Genomic DNA, 24,648 nt, shown 5'->3' with positions numbered 1-24,648 from the left:
TCTCCCACATTCGCACACAATCAAACATGTTTTGTCTAGACCTGCGTTGAAACATACATTGCTCTACAAATTGTATTTTACTCAAATCGTACGACCCGTGTAGGGGCCATTGCAATTCAGGATCGGCCTTGGTGTACTTATGCCATAATTTACTGTACATAATAGGGGGAAGGCCAAACTTTACGTACATGTCCCTATTTGGAGTTCCTTCTGGGGGAGCCGGCTGTGATTCCGCTAACCTAATTGAGGTACCTTCTCCAAGACAACACATTCCTCGGAGTGTGCTGAAAACAGGCATGTTCAAAAAGTATCACGAAAGCGTGACACCGGACTAAATGGCACTTACAGTTCTCCACACGATTGTGCCGCTCAAAGGAAAAAAACAAAGTTAGAGAAACATCTCTACATGCCTGCCTATGTGAAGTGCACTACACATATAAGTTCAAAGATCACAAATTCACAATGTTAGCTAACTCAAATCAAAGATCATAGGACTCGGCAAGCGTCCGAAGACTACCTCACCGATCACAAATCACAGAACTTCAGTAAGCGTCCGAAGACTACCTTACCGAACACAAATCGCAGAACTTCAGTAAGCGTCCGAAGACTACCTTACCGAACACAAAGCTTACCAAATTCTCAAATGTCCAGGTTCCAACTGCCAAGGTCTTATAAGCCAAATCAGCCAAACGGCACTTTCGCAGCGATGCAGACACTTCAAAGACTCAGTCGGAGACCGGCGCCACCTGGAAGGTCAGATCGGAAGGAAAGGAAAAAACACCGTGGCAGCCAAGACTCGGGTCACTCGTGGCAGCGCGCGCCCATGGCGAGTTTCCAAGCCTTCGTCACGACCTCTCCTTCGGGCATCTGAGTCGCCGATGAGTCCCTTCGTGGTCGCCAATTGAAGTATTTCGGGGTTCCCAAGGCCTACACGCTCCAGAGATTACCCACTTACACACAAGAACTGTTGGCACGGAAACTGTAAAATGCAAAGAACAAGTTTATTAAGACCCCATGGGGTGGTGGTACACTCAAACAGCACCCTTCGGTAATGCAAGAGGTATCACACCGAACACCGGTGTGACCCCGTTTATATACAATTTTGGGGCAATAAAAGATAGGCGGCACAAGTTAAGACACATTTTAGGGACATATATGGTCATCTTTTGGAATACTGCCAGCTCATTGGAGGGTTTCAAACCCACTGGTCAGTTAGCGGCACATTCCTGAAGGCTTACGGGTCAGTGGGAACTGCGCATGTGTGGCTTGACCAGGGCTAAAAATAGCCTGTTGCTGGGCAGACAAGAGTGGTCAGTGGAACGGACAAAGGACTAAAGGGCACGTCGGCCACGAGGCCGCTCATGGTCTAAGATGGCCGCTGCAACATTCAAAATGGCGTTTATCGTATATTGCCAAGTTAAGGAGGACAACGTGTAGGTTCAGCTAATCGCTAATCCGAACGGGCCAATTACGACAGTCGTCTTGGAAGAAGTCTTTTGTAGTCACGAGATCGGTGACTCCTCCGTTGGACGATGGTGCGCATGGGCATCTGCTCCATCCTTAGATTGTTTTTTTCCGCCACTGGGTTCGGATGAACTTTTTCCGCTCTGGCTACAGATATACTTTTCAAGTACTTCGAAGCGCAAAAACTTATCAAAACTTTACCTGACTACCTTCCATATCGAATAACATCGTTTCGACTCCATCAGCCCGATTCCGGTCGTCAACAAGGGCTGTTGGGCCTATCCACGCCATGAGGCCTACACCTCATGGAAAGGACGCCATTCAAAAAATGCCCTGGGTGTGGAGCAAAGTTTCCACGTAGTGACAAACACAGGGTATGTAATCTGTGCTTGTCGCCAGAACACGACGAATCCAGCTGTACAGCCTGCGTGTCCTTTCGATCCAAGAAAAGCATTCGTGATCGGAGGGCCCGTCGACGCGAAATGCAGAGATCAGCTCCGGAACCAGTGGATATCTTCGACGAGGAGGTTCCGCTTGTTCCAGAAGAAGATTCAGATGATCTCGAGATCGTATCGGAGGGAGATGACTCCATACCATCGGGTCAGTGCGTGAGTACTACTGCCCCTGTACCACATACAGCACCCAAACCAAAGGCAAAGGTCAACGCTCCGCCTCTTGGGCCCAATCGCGACCAAAAAGACACTTCTAAAGCCCCGCCATTGAGCCCGGCTCTGAAGAAAATACAAAAGCCTTCTGGCAGCTCCTTACCGAGCAAGCTGCACGTGCCGATCCCACCAGCTCCATCGGCACCAAAACCGAAAGTAGTATCTGCCCCGAAACTGTCGACTTCTAAATACAAAGGTACGAAACCAGCGTCCGACGCCTCGAAGCTCACCAGGCCAGCTTAGTCTCCGAAGCCATTGTCTTTGAAACCGATAAGGCCTGATTCCGATGCGCCCAAGCATTCGAAACAGTCTACGGCACGGAAAACAACACCATCGATGCCGAAAACTATGCCAAAGGACACTGTAACACCTTCTAAGGTGAAAGACAAACAGCAACTTCGTTCGGACACGAAGAAATCTGCGCCGACAAAGGTTCCACAACAAGAACTTTTCCATCCTGATCCTCTGCAAAAGAAGATCTACATTGACCCAAAGACAGGTGCTGTATCCACTACACCTCACAAGAAGAGGAAGGCAGATACAACACCAACACCTGTAGTACCTGCCAAGAAGGACTCTGCCACATCTCCTATGCACCATTCTTCTCCTATACTTCCTCCTCCTTGATTTCCTCCTCCTTCATCTCCTGTTCCTCTTAATAATTCACCACTGATTTCTCCTGCAAATTCTCCTTTTCTGTCTCCACACTCACCTCAAAATGATGAGTATAGTTTGTCGAGGGATAGACCCAGATGAGCCTTTCCCATACCTAGGCTTTCCTGTTTTCAGTTTCTATTTTTTGTAAATTATGGTGTTTTTTTCAGTGTTTTCCAGTGATTTAAATACCTTAAAAAAACGGTGGTTATCAGTGGTTACACATTTTGCCACCATTAAAAACAACAGAAAGTGTTTTTCCGGTGTTTATGGATTGTTTGCTTTTATTATTGCTTGCTTTCTGCACTGATAGATCATGGTATAATGACAGTATACATACTGTGTATATGTGGTCCACTGGTGTGAGACCAAGTTTCTGAACTTTCCTAAAGGACAAAAGACCTTGCTTTATCTTGTTAAGAGTAGCACCTTTTTTTTAACCTTCTAGGACCATGGTGCCTTCTGGTAATACAGTGCTTGACAAAACGTGAACACAAATACATATTCAAGACTCTTATAGGAGTCTTAGAAAGCAGTAAATTGAATTACTACAAAGCTAATATAGCCTTATAGCCTACCGTAGAGGGCTATACCGGCTATTAAAGGCCCTCTCCAGCGTTCAAGGCCCAGAGCCGAAGGCAAGGGCCTTTAACAAGGGAGAGGGACTTTAATAGTGGTATAGTCCATCTACAAATGGCTATAAGGCTATTAGAACATTCTGTCACTAGAGGATAGAATGTTCTAACAAAAAAACAAAGCCTTTTGGGAGCGTGAGGGGATTGGAATCCCCTCAGGCTCCCTGAACCCTTTGTTCACAGCCAGAGCTATGAACAAATAAACATTGGAATGTTCTAGCTCCAGGCTTATACCAGCCAATATAAGCCCAGAGCACTCCATTGTTTTCAATGTAGCTCCCAAAATTCCCATTTTCTAATTTGCATTAATACATTTGACTGCAATAGTATTACGAACGCAAATTTAAATCTCAGAACCTCTGTGAAGTAGAGGCTGAAAATTAGCTGCCAAAGTGGGACTAGGTGCCTTTTATCTACTGCCACATTTCATGTTTCTAGAAGCAATACATCCCCATAGAGAGCTAGGCTGACAGGGATTCATGCATAACTTATTCTAGAAAGATTTAGGCTTCACGTTCTATTATCATTTAATGGCTGATGGAGAAAAACATTTGAAGTGAAAAGAATAGTGTGGCGTCAAGGCTAATGCATTTGTTGGTCTCTCCACAGGAAAATCACTTCCACTGCATGATATAATAATTAATTTTTCTTGCTCTTGCTCTCTTTTGAATGATCACCCCCAGGTAACAATGAAAAGCACTGTGCATGCCCATCCCATGTTTGGCCTCTTTCAGTAGCTTGCATTCTGAATGCCCATGCCATCTTTTTCTTACTTGCTATAATAATAGGCATGTAGCACTACCATTCAGAACCTGCATCACTCTGGCACGAACATATTTTACATTGAAGGCATTCACATAGTTACTTTTTCACTAAACCTGTATCCATTGCTGGGATTTCCTTTTTTGTAAACCACGTTTATCAAGTGTACCATTCTGGTGCAGTAACATAAAGCGAACCAAGTCTGCAGCTTTGATCCTAGTTTGAAGGTACTAATGGTGGTAATACTGTTTGCACACCATAGCAGGCCAGTTTTGACACCCCAGTAATCCTTAATTGAGAAAGGTGAATAATGTATGAGAACAGTCTTTTTGCCTCTCCCAGAGCATTCTTCTTTTGGCACAATTTCCTAGCGGTAATACCTAGGGTGACAAGCGTGTGCAAAAGTCATCAATCAGTGAAAACTATTCCCATTCCTCATGAAACACGCACAAAGTGAAAAGATAGGCGCAGAAATCATCTCTGAACAATTTTTCACTTTTGGTCCCAGGGCTAGCTTTTGGCATGGCATAGGTGAGCTGGACCAAGGTGCCAATCTTCAGAAGAGTGAAAAGAACTATGTGCATAAAGGTGCTACAACCAGCAACGCCCCCTACCTTGTTTCGAGTGATTCCGTTTAAAGTACTTTCAACTATTCTTCACGTGCTGCAAACAATGTATTTTAGCACCTATTTGCCCAATACCTTGCCCTCCCATCTACCCCTAACCCTCTGCTGGCGCTGACCTGTCGCATTTTTTCACCAGCAAGGGGGGCATATTTCCTTCTCGCCAAAGGAGCGATTGGAGCAATGGCCGCCTCTGTGTGCACCTCTCAAATGGGGCCCTGTGTGTTTTTGATGTTTAACATAAAAGCCCCACATGCAAAACATAATGTCATAATTTAGCATCTGCTGCATTAATAATTAGCAGTTTTTAATACATTTTCATTCTCTCTAGTTTCATACATCAAAAAGTGTTTTGTACTGAAAGGTGTGGGTGCGTCTGCTCACAGGGCATGAGTGATCTTTGGCAAATACAATGTATAGGTGACCGGTATGTTAAAGGAATGTTGGTACCGGTATGTCATCTGCCTAACTTCGATTAAGTCGTCTCAAAACCCAGCAACGTAACTAGCCACATAGGAATTCTTCAGGGGGCAATATTACGCACAAAAATAAGAGTTGAACACTTCTGACAACAACATGGAGTCGGCAGAGCATCCAGCCTTTCCCTGATAATGAAGTGCGAAACTCTTGGCTGCATGCAGATAGATATATCCCCACTCATTCGCGCAACACCCATTAGACTTCAAGGGCTCCAGCTCCCCCCCACCCTCGTGTGTGTGAGCCCGGGATGAGTCAGCATCATAGGCTCACACACAGCTGCACCGAGTACTTAACAGGTCTTTAAAAGACCATAATGAGGCTTTGTTGTTGTTTCACCGCTTCTAAGAGCCCCTGCAGCTCCACGCCGACTATTGCTTAAAGATTCAGACCCCCCCCCCCCCGAAATGTTTTCTTAGCCCCCCCCCCTCCCCCCCCCCCCGCCGAAATTTGGCTCTAGTTGCGCCTCTGTCCCCACTCAAACTGAAAACTCTCCAGACAGCCTTCAATGGATTCAAAAAGACTGGTTGAGCAGCGTACACCCCAATAAAAATCATTACCCCGAGCTATGCCGCTACCTGCCTGTGTCACAGAGCAAGACTCTGACTACGTAACGCTCTGGCTCGGTGGTGCGCTGCAAGTAAAGTTGATGTTGGACCCGGGCCTTAAAACAAGATTATTGTGACTGAGAAACACTGAAAAGTAGCACAGTGAGCAGACACAGTGCAGCGTTTCAGCTCAATGATTTTTTTGAGTTTTATATAGCGCATACTAGACTCGAGACATCGGGTATCAGAGCGCTTTACACGAGCACCAGTTTCATTACGCAAGGACAAATTCATTTTTGTTAGGCACAGGGAGATTAAGTGATTTGCCCAGAATCACAGGATGTTGTTGCGCGTCCCTGTCGAGACTCAAACCCGGTTCCCCAGCTTCCAGGTCAACGGCTCTAGCCATAAATCTACATCCTCTCCCCACGTTACATTACATTCCAATTCAATTCAATTCAAACAATCTTTATTTCGATCGTGAAAGATCATAAAAGAAATAAAAACAAATTACATCAATAAAAAACATTATATAAAAATATTTTAAGAGAAATTATCTGAAAGAGCATTGTAATTTAAAAAAGAGGAAAATATTCATGGGGCTTTAGAGTTCCTAAGAATTATTGCACGTAAGCGCCACATTGCCGTCAAGAATTTCGTCATTGCGAACACGGTTGGTGGCGATAAGTCTGTCTTTAGGACTCTATAAGCCGGGGCATAGGTGCGGAAACCCAAGTTCCTCAGGTAAGGGACCAGCCAGTATTTTCTGATTCTGCTATAAGCACTGCAGAACAGGACCACATGGAGATCGCTTTCGAGATTATACTTGCATGCTGGACACTCTCCTGTTTCCAAGTTGCCAACCCAGGATTTTGTAATAGACCTCAGTGGAAGGGAGCCGTATCTCCATTGCATGAAAATCTTCCGAACGGACACAGGCATCATAGTGTCTAGTACATATTCAGGACTATAGAGTCTTTTATTTTAATAAAATTGTCAGTAAGGGATCCTTCCCGTATGGAATTCATAGTTTTCTGGAGCATGACGCTATAAAACAGGTTTGAGAGATCCTTTCTGGAAAGCCTTACAGCCTCTGCTTCCGGGTTGGACCATAACTCTGGGACTCCGAGAAGTGTACACATGTTCTTAATGTACTTTAACCACAGGATTTTAGTAGCAAAGGTTGTTCTCAATAATTCCTGGAGTTCATTTCTGTAGTGTACAAGTTCTTGACTACTCCACAGACGCCTCCAGTAGGTCAGTGGTTTAAGACCCAATTCCTCCGTGATTGGGCGCAATGCCAGATCCATTCTTAGGGGAAGTAATGGAGTACTCGGGGGACGTGCAGCCAATTGTCTTATAAAATTATTTTCTGCAACCTGTATGGTGTGCAATGGTATATGTCCCCATAGCTCGCCTCCATAAGTGATGCCCCCCGGGCTTGGGCTTTGTAGATGTGAATGGCGGGTGCCAATGGACGGAGTGGGGATTTTTTGGCAATTCTTGTGATGGCACCTGCCCTCTGGGCTAGTTTTGTGGTTGCTTTTATTTTGTGTGGCAGCCAAGTCAGGTTGCAGTTAAGAGTATACCGAGATATTCTATTTCGTGTACTCTTTCTAGGGATGTGGTTCCTAGATAGGGATTAACGCAGCTTTTGGGTCTGGGATTAAGGATCATAAATTTAGTTTTCGAAGGGTTTATTTCTAGACCCCTTGCGTTACAAAACCCCAGAAACCCATTCAGAACCCTCTGCAGCCCCATTGGTGATTTTGAGAGCAGCAGGGTGCCGTCCGCGAACATAATCGCAGGCACCCTGCTGCCGTTCAATTGTGGCGCATCGGTGTTAGGGATCCCATTCAGATGCTCTATCACCCCGTTCACAAATAAGCAAAACAGGGTTGGCGCAAAAACGCAGCCCTGCCTTACCCCTCTGCGCACGGGGAATTTGTCTGTCAATCTGCCGCCCTTTCCATATCTGACCGGGCATAATTGTTGGTATGGAGCCTGACTAACACCTGGAGAATATCTCCTGGGATGCCCAATTCCGCAAGCACCTCCCACAATTTAGCTCTAGGAACTAAATCGAAGGCGGCGCGGAGGTCCACAAAGACTGCATACAAAGTCCCACCTTCTGAAAGCACAGTCTTCCAATATATGATATTCAGTCTTAATATTTGGTCGACTGTTGAAACTCCTTTTCTAAAACCCGCCTGGAGGGGGCTCAGAATGTCCATCTCCTCCATCCAACCTAACAACCTATCAAGAACTAATCTACCAAACAGTTTTTGGGACACATCAATGAGGCTGATTGGGTGATAGTTGGCTGGGAGCAGAGGCGACCCCTTTTTGAATATCGGGACCACCTCCGCTCCCAGCCAAGTATCTGATATTTTCATCCCTCCCAGCACTGCAGTGAATAAAACCATAAGGTAAGGTGTCCAAATTCCTGGTTCATGTTTAAATAGGTCGCCTGGCACCCCATCCAAGCCCGGTGCCTTTCCAGGGGTAAGTCCTGCTATTGCCTTCCTAATGTCAATTATAGTGAAGGGATCAGAAGTCTATCTAAGAGGTGTTATTGGCATTTCTGCTTCTGTGTCCTCCTTCTCTATGGAGTACAGTTGCTGGAAATGTTTTTGCCAAACATTTGCAGCAATATTGGGTTCGATTGCGGTGGGTAAATCCCCACACTCATGATTGATTATTCTCCAGAATCTACGGGAGTCTCTTGTTGCTAGAGACTGCGATAGATTCTCCCAATGCTGTACATCCCATTCTATCTTAGCGTTAGCTGTGAGTGTTTTATAGGCCTTCCTTCTGGCAGTGATCTCCTCCCTCGGGCTTCCTGCTTTTAAACTGGATAATAGATCGCGTTTTGCATCTCCGCAAGCTCTGTTAAACCAAGTGCGTTTGTTCAGGCCCTGGGGTCTAGGTTACGTTATGTTGTTATGTTATGGTGCTATTCACCCGTGAGCGTATCCAGGCGCTGTGCAGGCGGGTAGGTGGCTGTCTCCCTGGTGCGTTTACTCAAAGAGTCCGGTCCTCTGCTTCCTGCGGAACTTGAGGAGCACAAGGTGTGACACCTCTGATGTGATGCGGGAAGTCCTTCCATGATTTGAGGGGTATTGAGACGGTCCTTATCGGTCTCTCAATTTTTTGCCCCTCAGGATAAAAAAAAAGTGTGAGCTCTACAGCAGTTTAAGGTTTTTGTTGTAAAAAAAAAAAAAGTGCAACTTTATTTATAAAGCGTGAATTCGCCCTGAAGGTATTGGAACGCTTTTCATGAGCCCAGTTACATCACACTAGGACATTTTCATTTTATTTTTTAGTAAGCACAGGGATTTTTCCAGACTGAAAGGATATTGAGCTGACACACAGACTCAAACCTGCTTCCACCGGGATCCAAATGCAGCAACTCTTGCCATTAAGCCACAACATCTGTTATAAGAACTAAACGTTATCAGTATTTTTACAACAAAGCCATAGTTGTTGCTTATTTATGTTATGCCACTAACAACCATTGACAAAGCCAATAGTCCTGGCTTGCAGTAGTTGTATAGTTACTTCTTTCATTATGTATCTGGATGTAATAACAAACAGCAAAATACAAGTCGGGCGGCACTCTATGCTAAGCACTGATTTTTAGCTTGGGTGTTTTTAAGCCACACCCATAATTACGTCAGCCACGCCCAATGAGAGACCCCCTCAGTTTCTTCATCCCACCTAAAGTCCTGGTCTCACGATGCTTTGAAAATATTCTTGTAGTTTTCAAGGTTCTCTGTTCTCCATCTTCTTTCTAGTTGTTGGCAGTGTGGTTTGGTCGCGCTCTATGCTCCATGGGGCGGGCCTGGCTCTCTCCCTATCAGCCTGGTTTCTCTGGCCCACAGCACCCAGCTCCCCTGGTACCCTTGGCCTGGTCTCTGGCCCACAGCTCCCAGCTCCCCCTGGTACCCTCGGCCTGGCCTCTCTGGCCCACAGCACCCAGCTCCCCCTGGTATCCTCGGCCTGGCCCACAGCACCCAGCTCCCGCTGGTACCCTCGGCCTGGCCCACAGCACCCAGCTCCCTCTGGTACCACCGGGCTGGCCCCTCTGGCTCACAGCACCCATCTCCCCCTGGTACCCTCGGTCTGGCCCACAGCACCCAGCTCCCCCTGGTACACTCGGCCTGGCCTCTCTGGCCCTCAGCACCCAGCTCCCCCTGGTTCCCTTGGCCTGGCCGCTCTGGCCCACAGCACCCAGCTTTCCCTGGAATCTAGCTGGCACAACCCGGGACACGAGTGTGGGCCAGGTGCAGAGACCGCCAAGGCCACCACCGTGCTCACCTGTGGCGGGCCCCCCCCCCCCCCCTACCTGCGGAAGGCCCACCCTCCAGCTCTGGGAGTGTGGAAACAGGCTGGCAGCAATGTCACTATCACAATAAACATGAATTATAAATAGCGCTGGAGTGGAGCAGCTCACCACCCCCACCCCACCCCCACCACCACCTGCACCATGTGCTCCATGCAAACAGTGCTCAATCAAAACACAAGTTCAAAAGGACAGCGGTCCAAAGCAGTTTCAAAGATATACAGTAATGATAACAAGACAAGCCGTCATGAGCTGCTATATATTTATCCAAGTCCAGCCGGACATGGAATTTATTTTCATAACGATAGTTGAATTGTTAGTGCATAAGCAACATTTCAAGAAATAGATAGCACAATCCTGTGCTTTACCGCAGAACAGAGAAAGTGAGGAATAAGGAATAGTTGTGAGGAAAGGAGATATCGCAGGCAAAAGAGAAGTGAGCAAGCTGGACACTTTTAAATCAGTGCTACGCCAGAGTAGTACATACAGAAATTGGTACACATTGGTTTTACTGTATAACTACTATAAAAGGTTGACGTTTCGATCCCGCGCTCAAGGGTACAATGGGATCATCATCAGGACTGTACAAAATTACTATGCCTGGTAAAAACAATGATGCGCCTGTATGAAGAAGAAGAACAGGAAAAAGAAAAGTTTTCAGATTTTTGGAAAGGGGTTCTATTCAAGTTTTTGTAGGAGAGAGAGTCAACAACGCTCAATACATACAAGTATAACATTTCCTCGGAATCGCAGTGAGGTTCAAGTGGACTCTAAGTTGAACAATGTGGCAAGGGAAAAATCGAGCATCAATTGAATTGAAAACAATGTGGACATAGTTTGGTGACTTCGTACGGCGGCGTGCTGGATAGAGAGTTACCGCAATTAAGTGGCTAGTGGAGCGAGAGTTGGATGCATGAATCGAAGCGAGTCCGTGAAGTGACTGGTGGGTACTGGATGTATTTGGACCCGGCGGGTGCGTGAAGGGGGTGAGATAAGCGTGAAGGTGGCCGTGAAGAATTAACCATTTACCTCAATATTGAGGGGTGGCGTGTTCGTGAGGAGACGCTTTATGCTCTTGGTTCAGCCAGCTGTTGTGACCTCTAAGGTTCACTCGGTATATTCTGTAGGGAAGACCATCACAAATAAGAGGGCATAATGCCTAGTGGTGCTGGGCAATTAAAAGCGGGTAGTGAGGATTCAGGTGATTACCTTAAATAGAATTGGTTATCCGTCCAAAATTGAGACGGGACTCCTGGGGCTCAGTTCGTCAGTTAATTATACCAGCATCCTCGGAGGGAGTGGATCGAACTGAGGGGAGAGAAAAAACCAGGGGATCAGGGGTGGTGCATTTGGGGTGAAACTTGGAAGTCACGGCTGAGGCCTAAGGTACATAACAGGGTGGCTGTTAGGTAAGCAAACCATGCGTTGGAGCCAGCGGTCCTGGATAAGAATTGGATCCGCTGCGGAGAGAATTGAATCAGGGCAATTACGGAACCGGAAAGGGGTTAACACTCTGGGCAAATACGGCAGCGGAGGAGTAAGCCTTACCGGCGTGAGGGAAACTATGTCCACGCGTACACGGCTGGCTGGCGCTGATAGCCCGGTGGTGTTGTGCTACGATGGCGCATAGAACTTATCGCAAGTGGGAGGCGGAGTCACGTGACCGGGTGGGCGGAAGGAATACAGCGAAGGGAGTGGTGCTGGGGACGTTTGGATGCAGCGGCCATCTTGGAGTGGTGATAGTGGCCAGCAGTGAAGTGAAAATAGCGTGCTATATCGTGACTTGCGATGCATAAAATGTTACAGCAGACGATTAAAATGACATTAATGCGGGAACAGGAATACATAATCATTAACAGTCTCAGTGGAAGAGTTCAGACTACGGAACTGTTATTTAAAGTTCAATGTTGAATAGGGGTCAGTATGAGGCTGGGTCATAGCAAAGTGGTCCAATCTTCACTTCTGTTGAGCCCAGTGCGTATAGTGTCAAATTGGATTATACTTTTCAGGTCCTCTTTGTTTAGCAGCTGGGCTAAGTTTCCACCTCTTTGCGGTAATTTGACCATTTTAAGAATTGTCCATCTAATGCCATCCTCAGTATGGTGTGCTTCGGAGAAATGTTCCACCAGAGGCGCATTAGGGGTCCTGCATCTGATCCGACTCCTGTGTTGGCAAATTCTGGTCTTGGCCTTTTGGGAAGTCTGACCAACATACATTTTGAGGCATGGGCAAAGAATTGCATAAATAACATTGTTACTGTTACAATTAGTAAGACATTTCATTGAAACAGTAGTGCCATTATGAGTGAAATCACGTGCTTCAATTATATATTCACAAACATTACAGGCCCCACACTTTACATGCCTGGTTACAGGTGGGAGGCCCCAAGTGGATTCAATAGTTGATTTGGGTGAGGGACCAGGAAGTGCGGCCCTGACTAGATGGTCGCTAAGATTTTTGCTTTTGCGAAAAGAGAACAATGGTCTTTCTAATTTGATGGTGCCTGCATTTATGGTAGGCCAGTGTTTTAGAACGGATTTTCTAATTCTATTTGATACTGGGGAAAAAGTGGTGACACACGCTATCCTCTTGAATTTGCTCACGAGTTTTAAGTGTTAGTAGGGCCTCTTACGGACAGTTCCATGCTCTTTTGGTTCCTGTTTTTATCAGTCGGCGTGGATATCTGCGATTTTTAAGTTTGTTTGCCAAGACGGTTGCTTCTTTGAAATAATCTGTTTTGGAGGAGCAGTTCCGTCTGATCCTTAAAAATTGGGAGTATGGGAGGGAGTCTTTGAGTGCCCTGGGGTGATTGCTCTGGTAGCTAAGCAGGGTGTTGCGTTCCGTTGGCTTTCTATAGAGTTCTCCAAACCCTCCAACGCATGGTTTGCTTACCTAACAGCCACCCTGGTATGTACCTTACGTCTCAGCCGTGACTCGCAGGTTTCACCCCAAATGCACCACCCCTGATCCCCTGGTTTTTTCTCTCCCCTCAGTTCGATCCTCTCCCTCCGAGGATGCTGGTATAATTAACTGACGAACTGAGCCCCAGGAGTCCTGTCTCAATTTTGGACGGATAATCAATTCTATTTAAGGTAATCACCTGAATCCTCACTACCGGCTTTTAATTGCCCAGCACCACTCGGCATTATGCCCTCTTATTTGTGATGGTCTTCCCTACAGAATATACCGAATGAACCTTAGAGGTCACAACAGCTGGCTGAACCAAGAGCACAAAGCGTCTCCTCACCAACATGCCGCCCCTCAATATTGAGGTAAATGGTTAATTCTTCACGACCGCCTTCATACTTATCTCACCCCCTTCACACACCCGCCGGGTCCAAATGCATCCAGTAGCCACCAGTCACTTCATGGACTCGCTTCGATTAATGCATCCAACTCTCGCTCCACTAGCCACTTAATTGCGGTAACTCTCTATCCGGCACGCCGCCGTACGAAGTAACCAAACTATGTCCACATTGTTTTCAATTCAATTGATGCTCGATTTTTCCCTTGCCACATTGTTCAACTTAGAGTCCACTTGAACCTCACTGCAATTCCGAGGAAATGTTATACTTTTATGTATTGAGCGTTGTTGACTCTCTCTCCTTCAAAAACTTGAATAGAACTCCTTTCCAAAAATCTGAAAACCTTTTCTTTTTCCTGTTTTTCTTCTTCATACAGGCGCATCATTGTTTTTACCAGGCATAGTAATTTTGTACAGTCCAGATGATGATCCCATTGTACCTTTGAGCGCGGGATCGAAACGTCGACCTTTTATAGTAGTTATACAGTAAAACCAATGTGTACCAATTTCTGTATGTACTACTCTGGAAAAACACTTGTAAAACTGATTTAAAAGTGTCCAGCTTGCTCACTTCCCTTTTGCCTGCGATATCTCCTTTCCTCACAACTATTCCTTATTCCTCACTTTCTCTGTTCTGTGGTAAAGCACAGGATTGTGCTCTCTATTTCTTGAAATGTTGCTTATGCACTAACAATTCAACTATCGTTATGAAAATAAATTCCATTCCAGCTGGACTTGGATAAATATATAGCATCTCAACACAGCTTGTCTTGTTATCATTACTGTATATCTTTGATACTGCTTTGGACCGCTGTCCTTTTGAAATTGACTTAAACCCTTGGTCCACAGCCACTTATAGGGTCCCCCTTGTTTTCTCTAGAAACAATCAAAACACAAGAGCCATGAATATTTCATCGGACACTGGTGGAAAACAGCTGCGTCAGGTGCCTGCGAGGTTTCCCTCTGGGAAGCGCTGTGGCAGCCGGGCGTGAGGCGCTACGGGTGCTGGTGGCGTTTGTTCCTGCACCTTCTCTGTCAGGGGGAAGGGGCAGGGGGGAGTGTTACAATTCAATCTTAGCGCTGCCTGAATAGAAATACAGTAACATCTGTCTACAGTGGCAGGAGTCCCAGCCGTGTCCTTGTCTACCAAAAACACGTCCAGTGCACTGGGTTCGAGTGTTTGTGTGTCCTGCTTCACACTCTGGCGTGTGCTACTGCTCAGTGTCCATGGCTGGCAGTGCGCATGTCTGCTCCCGGTCTCGGTGTGCACAGGAGCCAGGCACACACACACACCCCGAGGGGTGAAGGCCTTGCTGGCCAGCAACCTTCAGCTACAACAAACACACACAACTTGGAGCACAAGGAAGGGCCACAGATGAGCTGTGCACTGCAGTGCAGGCTTGTGTTTCACTGTTAGTGAGTCTCCTGTGCACACTCACAGAGCCCCCCCCTCCTCAGTGGGACACCAGAGAGGGGCCAGACCCATGAAGGGCCGAGAAGCAGACATGCCACAGGTCTGCACTCAGACACTCGTTAGCATGGGAGATGGGCCAGGCTTGTGAATTCAAGTCACAATCGGACATACTACAGTTCATGAGCTCACTGGGGACTTGTGTGTGCTTGGGGGATTGACCTTGGAATGTATGTGTGTGTGTATGATGACATCATGACCACGTGGTGCGCTAACTCTAAACACACATTTATATGAGTAGCAAGAACTTAGGAATGATACATTACTCCAGGCTAGGCACTTACTTTATCTTTGACGTAGTGAGGGCAATGAGTGGCAATTCGGACGGTATGGGCCTGCCTGAAGGCTGGCCATCGCAACATTGGCTCGGACTCCCGAATACAGTAACACCAGCTGGGCACGATTAAGGCTCAGCTAGTTAAGCTGCACAGCGGGAAGTACTCTCCGGGCTGCTGAATTAGGATCCACTCCGGCACCCGCTGATGCGCTCCCTGGCTTCCGGGAATCACTGAGGTCAAGTCCCAGGATTCATTACTGCGGGGGGAGCTAAGTAGGGGGGTACCATTGCTTACAAGCAGCCAAAAACGTTATTTTTCCTCAAACTGCCACCCGCAACAAGACCCGCCTATTAACCCTGAGTCAATTACCAAAGTCCTTCCCTGACTGGTTGATATTATCTCCTGACGTCTCTGAAATGTTTTGCGGGGAGTTTGAATGTTTTTTACTGCTTTGGCTCCCTCAAGTGGCCAAGCAGTGCAACAAATGTGAAAAATCAGTGACATTCTGTTTCAACCGGGTCAGCTGAGTTTCCTCCAGTAGGGTACTATCGGGGAGGGTCGGTTTTAACCGAATTCCAGACAGCCTACCCATACCCTACAGATGATACAGACTGGGACCCACAGGATGCACCAGATATTCCTGACCCACAGTTATACCCATCAAAACCTTCTCCCCAGAAGATAACATTAATTCTGGGCACCTGTTGAACAGAGCTGCAATGTACCATGGGGTGTCTATGCATTCTGATGAGGCAGAGGAAGATTTTCTGTTAGACACATTTGAGCAATCACAGAGATCTGTTCAAATTCTTCCTAGGATTAAAGGGGTCATCAAACACGCACCAGAGATATTTAAAGACCCAGTGCGTACGAGGATTTTAAATCCTAGAATTGAGAAAAAATATAGGCCTGCACCAGCAGATCCAGCCTACATTAAAGGAAAACTACCATTAGATTCACTAGTCATATCAAATGCTAGAAAAAGGGCAAATTCACAGACGTCCGGTGAGGGGGCCCCACCGGATAAAAGAATCTAAAGTAATTGATGCCTCAGGCAAAAGAATAGCCGTGCAAGCTACTAATATATGGCACATAGCCAACACACAAGCCCTCCTTTCAAGATATGACAGGGCTCACTATGATCAGTTAGAGAAATTACTAGAACATCTATCTGACTAACATAGGGTGCAGGCAAACAACCTTATACAAGAAGGCAAGCTAATTTCAAATGCATCAATAAAGTGTGCACTTGATGTAGCAGACACTGTGTCAAGAGCTGTAAATACTAGTGTCCTACTTAGAAGACCTGTGTGGCTACGTATTTCAGGATTTAAACAGGAAGTACAAACTACCATTTTAAATCAACCATTTAATCAAAACCAATTGTTTGTTTCAGAAGTAGACACAACACTTGAGAAAATGAAGGATACAGACACTGCCAAATCTATGGGAGCTTTACAGTCTACACAAACTAAAAGTTCCTTTTGTTGCTCCTTTTATAGGGGAGGCTCCAAACAAACAGGAGCAGACAACACAACATTCTTCAAATCAAACACACAAATATCCTCAAACAAAGGCTTTTTTAGAGGAGGATATAGAGGAAACCACAACAAGGGAAGAGGTCGTTGTAACAACAATAATAGAACCTCTTCCACCACAAAACAGTGACTTTCCTCTGCTCCCCCAACAGCATTCCACTCCTGTAGGGGGCAGATTAACACAGCTCCTACCTGTCTGGAAATCAATCACAACAGACAAGTGGGTAAGACAAATTATCCAGCATGGCTACTTCCTGAAACTTACAGCAACACCTCCACACATACCACCCAGACAGCGGCCAATGTATGCAGAACACCTTACTCTGCTCAAACAAGAAGTCCTATCACTTCTTCGAAAGGACGCAATATAAATAGTTCCTTTTCAACACCAAGGAACAGGGGTTTATTCGCTGTACTTTCTAATACCCAAGAAGGACGGTACCCTACGGCCAATTCTAGACCTCAGGCCCCTCAATTACTACATTCTATCAGATCATTTCAATATGATCACTTTGCAACAAGTGCTCCCACTGCTGCAACAAGGCGATTCCTTACAACACTAAACCTAAAGGACGCCTACTTTCACATTCCTATGCATCGTGCCCAAAGGAAGTATCTAAGGTTTGTACTGGAAGGACAACATTATCAGTTCAAAGTCCTTCCATTCGGGGTTACTACAGCACCAAGATTATTCACAAAGTGCCTAGCAGTAGTAGCAGCACATCTCAGGAGACAACAAATACATGTCTTTCCTTACCTAGACGATTGGCTCATAAAAGCCAAGTCATTAAACCAGTGTGTTCAACACACACATCAGACAATTCAAACGTTGCATAACTTGGGGTTCACAATCAACTGCACCAAGTCACACCTGCAGCCCTCTCACATACATCAGTATCTAGGGACTACAATAAACACGTCTACAGCTCTAGCGTATCCCAGTCCAGCAAGGATACAGAGCATTCAAGCCTTAGTCACAGTCTTCCAACATCAACAATCTCTGCAGGCCCGAGTGTTCATGAGACTAATAGGCATGATGGCATCTTGCATCTTCATAGTGCCATATGCAAGACTGCAGATGCGTCCATTACAGGAATGTCTAGCACAACAATGGAATCCGGCTCAAGGGCAACTAACAGTACCTGGTGTTGGTAGACAGCCTCACATATCGCTCTCTACAGTGGTGGAACACCATAAACTTGACAATAGGGCGGCAGGTCCTCGGACCTATTCCACAAATAGTACTCACAGCAGACGCATCTCTCACTGGATGGGGAGCCCATCTATTACATTATACAACTCGGGGGCAATGGAACACTCAACAAAGACTGCTCCATATCAACCACCTAGAGCTGCTAGCAATATTCTTCGCACTCAAAACTTTCCAAGTTCAAGTACAAGGCAAAGCTGTCCTAATCCGAACGGACAACATGACAGCTATGTATTATATACAAAAACAGGGGGACACACTCTCTACAACTGTCCCAGCTTGCACAGAACATCTGGAGATAGGCCATTCCACAAAACATATATCTGTTAGCAGAACACCTTCCAGGAGTTCACAATCAGATAGCAGATCTGTTGAATCGGCAGACACAACAAATTCATGAATGAAAACTACATCAGCAAGTTCTACAACCATTCTTTCACAAGTGGGGTCACCCAGACATAGATCTGTTTGCTACACACGAAAACGCAAAATACCCAACCTTCGCCGACAGGTTCCCACACCAGCTGTCCAAGGGCAATGCGATATGGATGAATTGGTCAGGCAAATTTGCGTACGCTTTTCCACCACTACCACTAATACCATTAGTAGTACGCAAGCTCAGGAAACAGTCTCAAATTAATCCTGGTGGCTCACACATGGGCACGTCAACCATGGTTCACCACGCTGCTAGAGCTCTCTATAGTTCCACATCAAAAGTTGTGCCTAACACCATCCCTGCTAATGCAGAACCATGGAGAAATCAGACACACATCAACTGGATCTGGCTCCTGAAATCTTAGAGTTTGGTTATCTTAACCTACCTCCAGACTGTATGAATATCATTAAAGAGGCCAGAGACCTACTACCAGAGCTTGTTATGCTGCTAAATGGAAGAGATTTGCCATTTATTGCAACAATAATAAAATGGATCCCCTGGATGCTTCCATCCAGAATATCATTTGCTACCTTTTACACTTACAACGATGTAATTTGGCATATTCATCCATACGCCTGCACCTTGCAGCAATTGCAGCATATTTACAGAACAGACATCTGCCTCTTTTTTAGAGTACCTGCTATTAAAGCATTTATGGAAGGATTAAAAAGAATAATTCCTCCTAGGTTACCACCTTCACCAGTGTGGAACCTAAACATTGTTCTTACAAGACTCAGGGGACCACCTTTTAAGCCTCTACACAAATGTGAACTGCAATTTCTCAAATGGAAAACAGCTTTTCTTATTGCCATTACCTCTCTCAGAAGAGTAAGTGAGATACAAGCTTTAACAATACAAGAACCATTTTTACAACTACATCGTAATAAAGTGGTTCTAAGGCCTAATCCTAAATTCCTACCAAAGGTCATTACTCCTTTCCATTTAAACCAATCTGTAGAGTTACCTGTGTTTTTTCAAAACCCTGACTCTGTAGCTGAAAGAGCTTTACACACCATTGATGTTAAAAGAGCTCTTCTCTACTATATAGATAGAAATAAATCTTTTCGCAAGACAAAACAATTTTGTATCTTTCTCTCTACCTCATAAGGGCAACCCCATCTCTAAAGGGGGAATTGCAAGGTGGATTGTAAAATGCATACAAATATGCTACCAAAAAGCAAAACGTACATTAACAGTTCCCCCTAGAGCGCATTGCACACGCAAACTAGGAGCCTCTATGGCTTTCTTAGGGAACATTCCCGTAGAAGACATATGCAAGGCAGCAACATGGTCTACCATATATACTTTCACAAAACACTCTTGTGTTGATGTGCAAGCCAAGCAGCAAGCTGCAGTAGGCCAAGCTGTCCTTAAAACTCTCTTTCAAACTACTGCAACAGATACAGGTGACCACCGCTAGGGGAGACACTGCTGCACAATCAATGCAAAAGTGTACGATCTGCAGCTCATATGCCTTGAACGTAAAATGCTACTTACCAATATGCATCTGTTCTTGGCATGTAGAGCTGCAGATTCGTACACGCCCTCCCGCCTCCCTGGGAACTGTATCTGTTCCAGTATTATCTTATTTAGATGCATACGCATGGACATCTCTTTTCTTTACTTCTTTTAACTCCATCATTTCCCATCATGGCGAAAAACAATCTAAGGATGGAGCAGATGCCCATGCGCATTATCGTCCAAGGGAGGACTCACCTATCTCGTGACTACAAAAGACTTCTTCCAAGACGACGACAACATGCAATCATCCGAGCCCAACACCAGGTGGCGATCTAATGCAAAAGTGTACGAATCTGCAGCTCTACATGCCAAGAACAGATGCATACTGGTATATACATATGTGAAAACATATACATGCAGCCTAAAATATTACCAAACTTGCAAAGATGCTGAAAATTACATAGATTTGCATAAACACAGCTGTACTCCCCCAACCCCTGAGGAAGAACGAGAGCAGTAAACATTTGCATACAACAACGCTTTATTGCCATAGAAAAACCTGTAATTGCAGGCATTTGCCAGTAGGCTGCGGTAGAGTATAAAGAAACAAAAGAAAGACTGACACCTTTACTTTAAGGCATTAGAGTAGGGGTACCGTGCCTTTAAGACCTGAATGCGACCCCCTGGTCCCATGATATACCACAGGTGGCAGTTGGGTCAGTTCTTTTTTCCAGCTCCTTCTGAGAGGATCCTGGAGCTTGAGCTCTTCAGTTTTTGACTGAAACTGTTTGGTTAAGTGAATTTTTCTCAAAAAAGTTGACATTTTTGATTTATTAAGGCGTCTGCTTTGTTTTTTGTGGAATTCCACTCAAAATCTCTGCCAGAATGCCTGCTTTATTCCGGAAATGTCCTTCTTGTGACAAGAAGATGGCACTGGCAGACCCACACTCGGTGTGTATTGTGTGCCTTCCACCTGCACACAACCCTGACCAGTGCTACCACTGTCAGAAGTTCTCTAGACTGACCCTTCGCGACAGAGAACGGATCAGACTCCATGCCATGCTGGAGAAGGACAAGAGTCATCAGGTGGGTGGCCATGGAGGCCCCAGGACGTCGTCTTCCAGCAAGCATGGCCAAAAACTGCGACATTCTACTTCTCCTGCCCCCAGGAGGAGGAAGGAAGGACAAGAGTTACAGTCGAAGAGGCCCAGACACTTTTCAGGAACACAATTGTGATGTTGAGTCTCCGCCGCACCCAAGTAAGTCGGCGTCGAGGCACCACACTTTGGGCTCGAAGTCTGTGGCTGCTCGCAAGTCCAAGTCTCCATCGACGTCGAGACACTCTCCGCCACCCTTGAAGGGGTAAGCGTTGAGAGTAATGACGGCTACCTTATCGCCGCCGGCTGGCGTGCCTCCGTCGAGAGGATCGTTCAGATCCCACCGTTCGACGTCGATGAGATCGATCTTGAGGTGACGCCAGGAAGGGTCGGCGTCGACACGACTTTGTGGAAGGTTGTCATCGGCATCACGTCGAGGTAGATCGCCGTCCAGGTCACCAACTCTACGTCGAAGATTGCAGTCGAGGTCACCACGACGTGGACGATCGATGTCAAGATCATCGAGACCTCGCTCAACGCCAATGGTCACTCAAACGTCATCGACGTCAAAGTACTCAACGTCGATAGAAGTCACGGTTGTTGTGGAGTCACCAGGGCAATCAGATCCTGGGTCCAAAGGGTCTTCAGGGGATCGATCATCATCGCCTGGGCTGAATATTGTGGAGATTTCTCCAGAAGTCTCCCCCAGACCTGCGGACAAATCACGCAGTGTGTCACTTCGCTGACCACAGGGTGCTCTATCGGGCGGTCACAGTAGTCCGTGCCGCGGATTACTCCTGCACATACTCCCCATCCGGTCCAAGGACAAGCACTCCAGTCAAACCATTAAAGTCTCCTCGGAGGCCACAATCTCGCCAGGTCAAGATCTTCTGCCAGGTCGAGAGCACCTACCAGGCCAAGATCACCCCCAGGCCAAGATCTCCTTCTAGACATCGGTCTAGATCCAGGGGTCGGCACAACCGTCATCACGACAGGCCCCATAAAAGAAGGTGCACAAGATCTCTGACATGGTCCTCTTCTATGAGATCAACGGTCCGGGACTATTCTCCGACCTTCTCCTCCACACCGCCTTCACAAGTCTCACCCATAGATGATATCGCTACCTTTACGGACGTTCTGGGTAGGGGGGCAAAGAAACGTAACATCTCTCTGCGTACCCCGATGGCTCCCACATCAGTAATCTTTGATACCCTGCAGAGGATCCCTTGTTCCTCAGGATGGATCCACCAGCTGATTCAGTCATCGTGGCGGCTGTCATGAAATCCCACTCTGCTTCCACCTCATCATCGGTACCCCCGGAGAAGGATAGTAAGCAGATGGATTCGTACTGGAGGAAAATATGCAACACTTCGGCTTTGTATATGAAGGTTGCCAGTGCCTCTGCCTTGCTCTGGAGGTGCGACAGATTGCTCTGGGACTCCCTCACTCGTTTCACTGAGGAGCTTCCCAAGAAAGACTGGCAGGACTTTGCCGAAATCCTACAGGAGGGAATGCTGGTAGCCAACCAGGTCATCCGTGCCGCGGCGGATGCTTCCGACCTCGCAGCTCATGGATACTCCCATGGAATCTGCTCTCGACATTCGGCTTAGCTCGGCCTCAAGTCGGATGCTCAAAAGAAGATACTGAACCTTCCTTTTAATGGTACATCTCTGTTTGGATCTCACGCTGACGACGAGATGACTAAGATGAAAGCGGAAATGGACATGGTTAAAGCTATGGGTTTTGAAAAGCGTAAAGAGTTTAAGAAGCGCTTCCGTCAGGGTGACAAGCGATCGTACCAGTAGAGGGTTCAAACCCCTCAGTGGTCATCCCAAACACAGCAAAGATCTCAGTTCCAGCAGAGACCACCTGGCAGAGGGAATAACCACAAACAGCAGTCCACCTCCAAGCAGCCTCCAAAGCCCTGAGTTGTTGCTTCCTCCTCAACTGTTCGCCACTCCGGTGGGAGGGAGTGTAGCTTGTCACCTGGAAGAGTGGAGATCCATAATAAAGGACAGATGGGTGTTGAGTATTGTGCAGCATGGTTACTTACTGAGGTTCAAGTCCCCCCCTCCGCAGGTATTTCCTCAACTCAAGCACCTTCTCTGATTCCACAGTCGACTGCTGAAGGACAAAGTTTCTGCCCTTCTCAGAAAAAAAGCCATAAAGGAGGTCCCTCCCATGCGAAAAAATCAAAGCGTATACCCTCGCTACTTTATTGTCCAAAAATGAGGACTAGCCAAGGAGTACAGACCTATCCTTGACCTACGTCTGATGAACAGGTTTATCAAGGAAGAAAAATTCTGTATGCTAGCCCTGCCATCGACCTGCAGGACGCTTACTTTCATATACCTGTCTCAGTAAAGCATCGAAAGTTTCTCAGGTTTTAGATGAACATCATCATTACCAGTATCGAGTGCTTCCATTCGGCCTCAAATGCGCCCCACGGACATTCTCCAAGTGCATGGCGGTGGTGACTGCTTTTCTTCGCAGGCGGAAGAGCTTTGTCTATCCCTACCTACCTAGACGACTGGCTTCTAAAAAGCTCCACGCCTGCTCTGCTTCAGAGCCATCTATTGTTCTGTCTCAACCTGATGCAGTCATTAGGGTTGCAGGTCAACTTCAAGAAGTCCGTGTTCAATCCTTTCCAACAAATTCACTACCTGGATGCTTCCCTGGACTCCGTGCAGGCAAGCATGTGTCCTTCGGAGGAGAGGTTGTCATCCATGATCATGAAGTGTCGTCTCCTGCTAGACACTCACAGTCCCACAGCCAGGCAAGTGTCGTCTCTCCTGGGGTCGATGGCCTTGTGCATCTCCATCGTTCCAAATGCACTCCTTCACATGAGGCCTCTGCAGCAGGCTCTTGAGGATCAATGGTCTCAGAGATCCGGCCACTGGAAAGACCGCGTTTTTCTCCATCAAGGTGCCAGAGACTCTATCAGATGGTGGATGAAACGTTCCCACCTTCTGCTGGGAGTCACATTTCATCGACCTCCTCCATCACATACAGTGGTCACGGATGCCTCAATGCACGGCTGGGGTGCTCATATGGACCAGCTTCAAGTACAAGGTCTCTGGTCCGAAGTAGAGAGAATCTACCACATCAACTACTTGGAGCTCCGAGCCGTCTATCTGGCTCTGAAATCCCTCTATCCTTCTCTGCGCATGAACTACATTCAAGTTCAGCCGGACAAAACGACAACCATGTTCTATCTGAACAAGCAGGGAGGCACCAGGTCACGAGTTCTGTCTCTGTAAGCTCAAGCCATTTGGCACTTCATCCTGGCAAGAGGTCTAGCCATTAGTCAGTTCACCTACCAGGTATCCTGAATGTTCAGGCGGACGGCCTAAGCAGATACTTCATAGAAGCACACGACTGGGTGCTCAACGAAGAAGTCGCACAGGAGGTATTTCAGCAATGGGGCCTACCAGATATAGACCTGTTCGCAGACGAGGCAAACGCAAAATGCACCGTCTTCGCATCCAGGTTCCCCCAACAGGGCTCACGGAGGAACGCACTTTTGATCAGCTGGTCGCAGACATTGCTGTACGCTTTTCCTCTCCTGCCTCTGATCCCGGCAGTGATTCAGAAGTTCTACAGGACAACTCCAGCATGATCCTGATAGCACCAGAGTGGCCACGCCAGTGGTGGTACCCGGATCTCCTCCAGCTGTCTGA

This window comes from Lissotriton vulgaris, chromosome 4_1 (assembly GCF_964263255.1).
Source record: "Lissotriton vulgaris chromosome 4_1, aLisVul1.2, whole genome shotgun sequence".
NCBI classification, from domain to species: domain Eukaryota; kingdom Metazoa; phylum Chordata; class Amphibia; order Caudata; family Salamandridae; genus Lissotriton; species Lissotriton vulgaris.
Note: the sequence above shows the minus strand (reverse complement) of the source record.